This window comes from Triticum dicoccoides, chromosome 2B (genome assembly GCF_002162155.2).
Source record: "Triticum dicoccoides isolate Atlit2015 ecotype Zavitan chromosome 2B, WEW_v2.0, whole genome shotgun sequence".
Taxonomy (NCBI): domain Eukaryota; kingdom Viridiplantae; phylum Streptophyta; class Magnoliopsida; order Poales; family Poaceae; genus Triticum; species Triticum dicoccoides.
Window position 1 is genome coordinate 713,339,763 of NC_041383.1, and position 11,782 is coordinate 713,351,544.

An 11,782-nucleotide genomic window follows, 5' to 3' on the forward strand; every position below is an offset into this window, starting at 1 on the left:
AGCCAGACTTGCAACGCCAGGGTCGGACTCCTCTCCAGACTCCACCTCCGCCTCCTCAGAAGCAGACTCCTCCTCTGAATCCATTTCCTTGCCAAAAAAAGCACGAGCCTTGCCAGATGAGCTCTTCTTGTGTGATGAAGACTTGGAAGAAGACTTAGAAGAAGACTTTGAGAATTTCTTCTTATTCTTGTCATCAGAATCATATTCTTTGTTCTTCTTCTTCTTCTTCTCATTGTCCCACTATGGACACTCAGATATGTAGTGACCGGGTTTCTTGCACTTGTGGCAGGTTCTCTTCTTATGGTCATGGGTGGAAGCTTCATCATTCCTTGAGCTGGATCGTGAAGACTTTCTGAAGCCTTTCTTCTTGGTGAATTTCTGGAACTTCTTCACAAGCATAACAATTTCCTTTCCAATGTCTTCAGGATCATCATAACTACAGTCAGATTCTTCTTCAGATGAGGAAACAACTTTTGCCTTCAATGCGCGAGTTCGGCCATAGTTGGGACCATAGATATCTCTTTTCTCAGAAAGCTGGAACTCATGTGTGTTGAGCCTCTCAAGTATATCAGACGGATCAAGTGTCTTAAAGTCAGGACGTTCTTGTATCATAAGGGCAAGGGTGTCAAAGGAGCTGTCAAGTGATCTCAGTAGTGTCTTGACGATTTCATGCTTGGTAATCTCAGTTGCGCCGAGAGCTTGAAGCTCATTTGTGATGTCAGTGAGGCGATCGAACGTGAGCTGGACATTTTCATTGTCGTTTCTCTTGAAGCGGTTGAAGAGGTTGAGAAGAACACTGATCCTTTGATCTCTCCGGGTTGAGACGCCTTCGTTGACCTTGGATAGCCAGTCCCAGACTAGCTTCGACGTTTCCAGAGCACTCACACGGCCATACTGTCCTTTTGGTCAGATGACCACAGATAATGTTCTTGGTAGTAGAGTCCAGTTGAATGAACTTCTTGACATCAGTAGGGGTGACACCTTCACCAGTTTTGGGAACGTCGTTCTTGACGACATACCAGAGGTCGACATCAATGGCTTCAAGATGCATACACATCTTATTCTTCCAGTAGGGATATTCAGTTCCACCGAACACGGGGCAAGCAGTGGAGACTTTGATTATCCCTGCAGTCGATATAGCTAAAACTCCAAGTGGTTAAACCGAATCACACAGAACAAGGGAGTACCTTGCTCTGATACCAATTGAATGTGCTAGTTATCGACTAGGGGGGTGAATAGGCGATTTTAATGAAAGTCTTCAAAACTTGGATGTTTTCAAGACAAACAATAGAAATGACCTAATTGACATGCAGCGGAAGATAAACTACGACAAGCAAACCATAGTCAAGTATGCAATGAGGTGAAAGTACAAGACTAATAGCAGCTAAGTAGTAAGGATCAGGATGGAAGATAGTATGAAGCCAATCAACGATAGTAGTCAAGCAATGAAGTCAAACAGGTACGACAGATAGACAGTGACTACACGAAGACAAACTTAAGTAAAGGAAGGGAGAGGATGGAACCAGTCACTTGTTGAAGACATGGGATTTATTGGACCAGTTCCAGTTGCTGTGACAACTGTACGTCTAGTTAGGGAGGCTGAGATTCAACTCACAAGACCGCGTCTTCACCTTGTTCCCCTTGAGCTAAGGACACACAGTCCTCGCCCAATCACTCTGTTAAGTCTTCAAGGTAGACTTCCGAACCTTCACAGACTTCGTTCACCGGCAATCCACAATGACTCTTGGATGCTCAGAACGCGACGCCTAACCGGCTGGAGGATTCACAGTCCTCAAGTGTAATAAGTCTTCAGGTCACACAGACAGAAAGACTTCAGTGATGCCTAACACTCTTTGGCTCTGGGCGTTTGGGCTTTGTCCTCGCAAGGATTTCTCTCTCAAAGGCTTCGAGGTGGGTTGCTCTCAAACAACAAAAGCCGTGCACTAACTCTGAGCAGCCACCAATTTATGGTGTAGGGGGTGGGCTATTTATAGCCACAAGGCAACCCGACCTGATATGTCCGAAATGACCCTGGGTCACTAAGGAACTGACACGTGTTCCAACGGTCAGATTTCAAACACACACGGCAACTTTACTTGGGCTACAAGCAAAGCTGACTCATCCAACTCTGGATAAGATTTGCTCTCATTGTCTTCGCTCGAAAACATAGGATTTGGGTTGAGCATCACTTCAGTCATTCTGACTTTGTTCACTTGGACCCCACTTAACAGTATGGTGGTTCCTATGACTCAACAAAGAAGAAAAAGGAAACGACGAGATGACACAGTCTTCGCGCTCCATAGTCTTCACTCAATGTCTTCTCATTTCATAGTCTTCAATATGAATATCTTCATATTCCACCACTGTCTTCAATGTCTTCATACATTTTTAGGGGTCATCTCCGATAGGTAAACCGAATCAATGAGGGACATCACCTGCGTTATCCTGCAATTCTCACAAACGCATTAGTCCCTCAACCAACTTTGTCGTCAATACTCCAAAACCAACTAGGGGTGGCACTAGATGCACTTACAGAATCTCAATGTGCTTGGTCTTGCTATGTTGAACCGGATTCTCGGCGATCTTGATGGCACTTTCATTGTCACACCAAAGAGGCACTTTGTCACATTTGACACCATAATCCATCAAAGTTTGCCTCATCCATAATAATTGGGCACAACAACTTCCGGCAGCAATAGACTCGGCTTCGGCTGTGGAGAGAGATATACAACTTTGCTTCTTTGAAGACCAATTTACCAATGACCTCCCTAGAAATTGACATGAACCGGAGGTGGACTTGCGATCAACCTTGTCTCCGGCCCAATCCAAATCTGAGTAACCCATTAACTCAAATGATGATCCCTTGGGATACCAAAGGCCCAAGTTTGGGGTATGAACCAAATATCGAAGGATCCTTTTCACTGCCGAATAGTGGCTCTCCTTAGGAGCAGATCGAAATCTTGCACACATACACACACTCAACATAATATCTGGCCTAGATGCACAAAGGTAAAGCAAGGAACCGATCATAGAGCGATATACCTTTTGATCCACTTCTTTACCATTTGGATCAAGATGAAGTTGACCATTTGTGGCCATGGGTGTCTTCTTTGGCTGGATATCTTGCATTTTGAATCTCTTGAGCATGTCTTGGATATAACGAGATTGATTGATGAAGGTTCCGCCTCTCAATTGCTTCACTTGAAAACCGAGAAAGAACTTCAACTCTCCCATCATGCTCATTGCAAATTCCTTAGTCATAAGATTCGCAAACTCAACGTTAATAGCATGGTTAGTTGACCCAAAGATAATATCATCAACATATATTTGGCAGACAAACAACTCTCCTTTTACCCTCTTTGTAAAGAGAGTGGAATCTATTACCCCAATCTGGAACCCTTTCTCGCTTAGGAACGCCGTAAGGTGATCATACCAAGCATGAGGTGCTTGTTTGAGTCCATAGAGTGCCTTATGGAGTTCATAAACGTGAGAGGGATGATCGGGGTCTTCAAAACTAGGAGGTTGCTTGACATACACTAACTCCTTAAGAGGACCATTAAGAAAAGCGCTCTTAACATCCATTTGATATAATTTGAAATCATAATGAGAGGCATAAGCAAGCAAGATGCGCATGGATTCGAGACGGGCAACGGGGGCAAAAATTTCACCAAAGTCCAAACCTTCAACTTGGGTGAAACCTTGTGCCACTAACCTTGCCTTGTTCCTTATTACTTGTCCATATTCATCTTGTTTGTTCTTGAAAATCCACTTTGTTCCAATGACATTATGAAATTCCTTGGGTCTTTCTACAAGGGTCCATACTTTGTTGTGTGTGAAGTTGTTGAGTTCTTCATGCATGGCATCTATCCAATCCGGATCGTCAAGTGCATCTTCCACCTTAAGGGGTTCAACACAAGAGACAAACGAGTGATGTTCACAAAAGTTTGCCAAACGTCTACGAGTAGTTACCCCCTTTTTGATGCTTCCATAGATGTTCTCGGTGAGGTGTTGAAGATGTTTCAGCTTGGCGGCCACTTTTTGCTCTTTGCGGTCAAGCTCTTCTTCACTTGGTTTTGGACTTGATGAAGAGGCTTGCCCTTGAGATTGCTTTAACCTTGGAGACACTCTTCTCTTTGCAACCACAGGTTCTTGCTCTGTAGGAAGTGATGACGATGAAGACACATGTGGTTGGGGTTGATCTTGATCATGATCATGACTTTGAGCTTGATCTTGAGCCTCAACGATTGGTTCTTCATTATTCGGAAGAGTTTGCTCTAGATCTTGCTCAGGAATATGAGGGTCTTGATCTTGTTCTTGGATAGGTTCATTATTTCCCGAAGCATCTTGGACAAGTGGTGTCGGTGATGACTTTCCTTGTGGAGAATCCTCAAGAGGGGCTCTTATTCCTTCTTCTTCTACTTGGACATGGGGTGTTTCTTGTGGGAGAATGTGGCCTATCCCCATTGTCCTTATAGCTTGTGAAGGAGCCTCATCACCTACAACACTAGGAACAATTTGCTCCATGCGGGAGCCGTTATCTTCATCAAACTCCACATTTACTGTTTCCTCAATGCATCCAGTGGATTTATTGAGAACTCGGTAAGCATGAGAGTTTGATGCATATCCAACATATATGCCCTCATAAGTTCTAGACTCAAATTTAGCTAACCGGGATTTTTTGTTTAAAATGAAACACTTACAACTGAATACCCGAAAGTATTTGATGTTGGGCTTTCTCCCGATTAGGAGCTCATAAGGGGTCTTGTTCTTGAGCTTGCGAAGATAAAGCCGGTTTGAAGCATGGCACGCGGTGTTGATGGCTTCTGCCCAAAGCTTGTATGGTGATTTGTACTCATCAAGCATGGTCCTACCATCTCAATAAGAGTCCGATTCTTCCTCTCCGCAACCCCATTTTGTTGGGGAGTATATGGTGAGGCATATTGGTACTTTATCCCCTCTTCACTCAAGAAATCATCCATTGTATAGTTTTTGAACTCGGTGCCATTGTCACTCCGGATTGCCTTGATCTCACAGTTATGTTGAGGTTGAGCTTCTTTGGCAAAGTTGATGAGGGTTTCTTGAGTTTCATCTTTAGTCTTGAGAAAGAACACCCAAATATATCTTGTGAAGTCATCAACAATGACAAGGCAATATCTCCTTCCTCCCAAACTATCATATGTTGGAGGCCCAAATAGATCCAAATGGATAAGCTCGAGGGGCCTCAAGGTGGTGATGATAGTCTTCACCTTGTGAGCTTTTTCATGAAGCTTTCCGGCAATGCAAGCACTACAAGGACGATCTTTGGCAAAAGACACATTGGTTAGTCCAAGAATGTGCTCCCCCTTTAAGAGAGCTTGTAAATTTCTCATGCCCACGTGGGCTAGCCTACGGTGCCATAGCCACCCCACGTCGGCCTTGGCCATTAGGCATGTTGCAAGATGAGTTTTCTCTTTCGAGAAATCAACCACGTAAAGGTTGTCTTCAACATGCCCAACGAAGACCACTTTGAGATTGCTTCTCTTAAAGACGGTCACATGGAATTCACCAAAATGTGAATCATATCCGGCACGAGCCAATTGAATAGTTGAAAGTAAATTGTAGTGAAGGGATTGGACAAGCATGACATTTGAAAGAGATGAATCATTAGAGATTACCACCTTGCCCAAACCTAATACCTTGCCCTTGCTATTGTCACCGAAGGAGATGTTCGAAGAGGCCTTGAGTGAATCAACGAACTCCATGAGCATCTCCCTTTCTCCGGTCATATGATTGGTGCATCCACTGTAGATCACCCATTGAGTTCCACCGAAGACATAGTCCTACAATAATCAAACTTTGGTTATAGGTACCCATTTTGCAATGGGTCCTGGTGAGTTAGCAACAAGGATCTTGGGAACCCAAATAGTCCAAGCATAATCATCATACTTAGTTCCAACAAATTTTGCAAAGGTATGGCCATCATCTCCTCTCATGAGAACATATGATGGATTGTTCTTGCCGGCAAAATTCTTGGGAATGGCCTTGTCCCTAATGACCTTTCCATTCCCAACACCCTTCCTTTCCTTCTCCTTCTCCTTGTGCCCTTCATGCACAAACACTACCTTTTGGGGAGGGGAAGGAGTCGGACCGATCTTCTTCTTGTTCTTCTTCTTCCTTTTCTTACCACTCTTAGATGCGGGATTAAACCCAACTCCCTCCTTGGCAACACACTCCTTTTGGTTGCTCAAGAGGTCATTTAGATTTTTCTCCCCTTGGATGCATGATACAAGCCCTTTCCCAATTTGAGCTTTCAACTTCTTATTTTCCTCTTGAAGGAAAGTGCAATCATGAGCAAAGTTAGCAGTACAAGCATCATCATTTAAATCAATATGAGGTACGCAAGTGAGAGCCTTAATGGTTGTAGCTTTTAGTTGGGCATAAGACTCGGTGAGGGCAATGAGATCACCTTTGACAACCTTGGAACTAATCACAAGGAACTCATGCTCCTCAACAAGTCTTGTATGGTCAACTAGAAGCTTTTCAACTCTAACGTTAAGAGCATCTTTATTCTCAAGAGCAAGTTGCAAAGCATCGTTGGTTTTAACAAAGTCAATTTGATGAGCAGATAAGGGTTCCTCAAGTGATGCTCTCATGACACTCTCTTCATTAAGTTCGTGCTCGAGGAGATCCACTCTCTCTTTTTCCTCTATAAGGAGGTTCTCAACGTTCTCAATATCGTGTTCGGCAAGTGACTTAAGGAGATCGCCAAAACGAGCACGAGCTTCACCATGAAGAGTTTTCATGAAAGCCATTAAGAATTCCTCATCATTATCCACACCCTCCTCACACTCATCCTCCACTATCTCACATGAGACATTGGGAGTGTAGTTGTCGGGTTTCTTGGGTTCGGACTTAGCTTTTACCTCTTTGGACATGAGGCACCGATGAGTGAATGGCTTGTCCTCGTTTGGAGAGTCGAAGAGCCCGGTGGTGGAGGAGGAGGTAGTGGCATGCATGGCAAAGGCGGCCATGCCCACTTGATCATCATCACCGTCATCTTCATCTCCAGACATGTATTCTTCATGACAAGAGCCTTGTCATCCTTCCTCTTTGCAAACTTGGTGAACTTCTTCTTCTTAAGCACAAGCTTCTCGGACTTGTCTTCATGTCTCTCATATGGACAATCATGAACAAAGTGTCTTGGGCTATCACAATTGTAGCATTTCCTTCGTCCAAAAGATCTTCCTTGAAGATTTCTTCCTTTGTTTGCCATGGTCCCGGAGTACTTTTTGACTAAGAGAGCCAAGTCTTCCGCAAAATCATTTGCCAGACACGAGGTGTCATTATCCTCCTCACCTATCTCTTCACTCACTTCTTCCTCCCTTGAGGGTTGGCTCACCACTTTCTTGGCCTTCAAGGCAAGATTGGAGTTCTTGGTTGCTTGAGCTATTGCAAATGTTTTCTTGGACTTGGTTTCCAAAAGAACATGGGTAGAGAAGGTGTAAACAACTTGAGGCGAAGTCAGCTTGTGATAGTCTGGACGTTAATGAACCATCATGACCATGGTATGTTCCGTGAGAACCATAGCATCTATGAACTTGTCCTTGATGAAGTCATCATTTGCCCAAATGCACCCAAAGGTTCTCAAGTTGAGCACAAGAGACTTCAACCTTTGGTAAACCTCTTCTGCGGACTCACCCTCATTCCTCACAAAGAGATTAACTTCTTGTTTGAGCAAGGCCAAACGAGATCTTCGAATTGCTTCATCCCCTTCAAGAGCCTCCTCAACGCAATCCCAAATTTCCTTTGCGGTTTTGAGAAGAGCAATGGAATCACTATAGTCTTCAGTCACAGCGTTGCGAAGCATGTTTTGTGCGGTAGCATTGAGTTGATCGTCAACTGCTTCTCTTGGAGTGAGATTCATTGGGTCCTTGGGGTTGAATCCATTGACCACAATCCACCACAATTGAGTTGAAGCACTGCGCATGTGAGACTCCATATCTAGCTTCCACTTAGCAAAGTCATTAGCTTTCAAAGGGGGCGGAGGCCCAACAGGATTAATGCGGGGATGTTGCAAGGGTTGAGGAGAGTAAAAGGGTTCCACGACATTGTACTTGTGAACTTGAGTACGAGACGGAGAAGCAAGAGGTTCCCTCGAGTCATACGCATCATGAACTTCATTTGGATTAAACGAGTTTGATGCGGACGTTGATGGCTTTAAGAGGGCATCAATTTCCTCCTTGACCGAGGCCCGAACCTCTTTCATCATAGAGACTTTGAGGTCCGCAAACATTGAAAGAAGATCGGCCACGGTCAAGGGGACATTCGGGTTAGGAGGAGTGGCGGGAGCAACGACAGGAGAACCAAGTGTCTCGGTCGTGGCGGGGGGTTGGTTTTGATCATCCTCCGCAACGGGTAAGTCACCTCCCTCATTCCCTAGATCGACCATATCCTCAAATGTTGTAAAACCTTATATTAGAGCACGAGGCTCTGATACCAATTGAAAGGATCGATACGGTCGACTAGAGGGGGGGTGAATAGGAGACTACAAATTTTAATCTTTCTTGTAGATTTTAAGGCTTAGCGGATAAAAGAGTTCACTAGATATGCAACTAGGTGAATGCAACCTATATGACAAGCAAGCTCCAAGATAAATATACTAGGCAACAAACTACTTAGCAAGCCAACAAGCATACAACAACAAGGAAAGGTGCGGGAAAGGATTAACCACAAGTGAGACGAGGACGCGGATTTTAACCCGAAGTTCACTCTTCCTTGGGGAAGAGATAATCTCCGTTTGGAGCAGTGCCGGAGCCAAAGCTTGCGAAACGCCACCAAAAGCTCACCGTATTCTCCTTCGAGTCACCCCCAACGGATGAGCCTCGAAACACTCGGGGTTGGTCTTGAAGGCGACCACCACACCTTTACAAACTTCTTCGGAGCACACGACAAGCAAGGAAGCTTCCGGAGGAACCTCTAGCCCCCTAGGAGCCCAAGCTCCAAGAGTAACAAGTCAATGGGGAAGAAATGTTGCGGGGAACACGATTTGGTTTGGTCAAGATGTAGATCGGGTCTTGCTCTCCCAATCCCCAAAGTTTCAACAAGTTTGGGTGGAGGGATTGAGAGTATTGAGCAAAAGGGGGTGTAGCAATGGTGGAGCTCAACAAGACATTAGGGTTGGAGGTTGGAGGTGGAAGAAGGGCCTTTATATAGTGTTCATGGGCTGGTGGGGATTTCTGCCCGTTGGACCCCGTGCGCACGGGCTAAGTCAGCCCCGTGCGCACGGGGTACTCAGAGACAATCACGCCACCCCGTGCGCACGGGGGTCAAAAGACCCCGTGCGCACGGGGTACCCAGAGAGTTACGTAGTACCCCGTGCGCACGGGGGTCAAAAGACCCCGTGCGCACGGGGTACCCAGTAGCTTTCTGTTGCAACTTTCTGAGTACCACAGCATACACACTAGGTCCTTATTAGGTGGTCGGAGTGGGAAGGGTAAGAGAGTAAGGCTCGGCAATGGCATTCCCACACGACATTTATCCACACAAACCCCTCTTAATAGTGCGGTCTTTCCTACGACTCGAAGCAAACCAAAACTAAACCTTCGAAGCGTCGAAAGACAACGCCTTTGTCCTTTTTGAAATGGGGGGTCGCACATCTCCATCGCGGGCACTTAGAACCAATAACCTGAGATAAAATTTAGCAACCGATATTAGTTCAACTAACCACATTGTCATCACACCAAAATAAAGCATAAGCGCCACTCGCACTTTCAAGTACATACACAACATACTATTTAAATAACTAACATGTTGATTTAAGGTCCTTATGAAGCCCTTAAGTACCTCACACAACTGGCTAGTGTTGAAATTGATGTCAGTCTCCTTTTGCTTGTTTACTATGTAATTTACATGCAATGGAATCGATTGTTTTTTATGTGCCAAATAACTTGCATGTATGGTCTGTGAAAGGAAACAAAACGGTTCCTATGTCTCTTGTATATCTCTTGAGCTGTAGTCTAGTTTGCTTATTTGCTAGTGTTTTCTGGTGGTGTCAACTACTCCTTGGTTGTTATTTATGTGTTATTGGGGACTGACTTTGCAATGCAACATGGTTGAGATGCTTGTTGATAAAATTGAATGGCTAAGATGCCTTGTATGTTTAAAATTGAATGGTTGCATTGAACTCTAGTGGTCGGCTTGTCAGCCATAAAAGTTGAAATTGAGGTCAATGAAATCTTTAGTCATTGTTTGCCCTCGTTGTTTAATTTATTGGGTGATGAAACAACCAACTTTTGGTTGAAGCATCAACCATTTTTCCAAAGAATATGAATGTTGCTATTTTTATTTATAACTAGTCACAGGCGCAAAACATGTAGCAATGAGAACTCAACAGGAACATTCATCACGTCTAGCTGGGTAGTAGCCAATCTTCATCGATTTGATATTGTCCAAACCGCCCCGAACCGGACCCATTGCCATCCTTCATTAGCATGGGAGGTAACTCAACTCTGTTTGTTCCATTCTTTGATCTGTATGTAATAACATATACAAGGCACACACATGAACAAATTGAAATCTGCCATAGGCCACGACTTGCTTCTAATCAATGCTATCGAGAATGATGTCGATGGTGAGCCGGTTGTTGCGGCTGAAGCAGCAACCATAGTCGTGGAGGCCCTTGCCCATGAAAAAGAAAAAAAAGAAATATCAATCTAACAAAAAGGAAAAGAAAAGGAATCAAAACTTCGTCCGGGTTTATTAGGCCCCTTTTATTTGGAGCTTTAGTACAAAATTGTATTAAAGCTGTGTCAATTAATTTGGATCGGAGGGAGTAATATAATGTAAAGTGTATGTCATAAAAATTATACTAGGGAAAAGCCCTTTCAAATACAAATCCAATAATATACTTTTTGTTTCGTAGAATTTATATTTTTGTTAGTTAATAAATGGTCAAAGTTTGACCCAAAATACTAGGAGGGCCTATAAATCTGGACCGAGATAGTACTTTCGAGGGCCTATAAATCTAGACCGAGATAATACTTCAGAACACGCGCTAGCCAAGGAAATAGAACTAAAAAAGGCGGTCCTCAGATGACCTAGCACATGTGATGAAACCACATTGATGTCACGTTATTTCATGGGATGGGTCTGCTTGTAGTCAGATGGCTTCACGTCTTTTCACATGATGGCCACAGTGGCCTGGTGGGATGGAGCAACTAGCATAGAAAAGCAGCTTCAGGTGCAAGAATAGAAAAACGAAATCTGAGCCATTGGATGGGAGATGATTGGCACAGATCATGGTGGAGGAGACTGTTCCCACTTAATGTACATTTGACGAAACACCCCCTAGAAATAGATAGATATGAACCCTCACTTTTGCAGTAACAACCTCATGTCCCTCGTCCATTTCCAAATCTGCAGAACATTGATGCCAACCCTTTCAAGCATGTCAATATTCCATTATATGTGAAAAATTAAGTCACCCCCTTGACGCACAACTAAATGTATATGTCATACTGGATCATCCAAAACAGAACTACTATTTTATACGGATTATGCAACATAAAATTAAAGTCAACATTAAGCTTATCTAGTAATATGCACCCACATCTGAATAGGCTGGTCAAAATCTATGTGAGCAAGGTATTCCATTTCTGGGTCCACTTTGATCAGTGGCGGAGCTATGTTGGGGCCAGGGGGGGCCGCTGCCCCCCCAGCCTTTTACCAATTTCTGAAGAAATTTTTTTAGGGAGACTTAGATTAGAACATTTTTAGCATTTGGCCCCCCCAGACACTGATGATT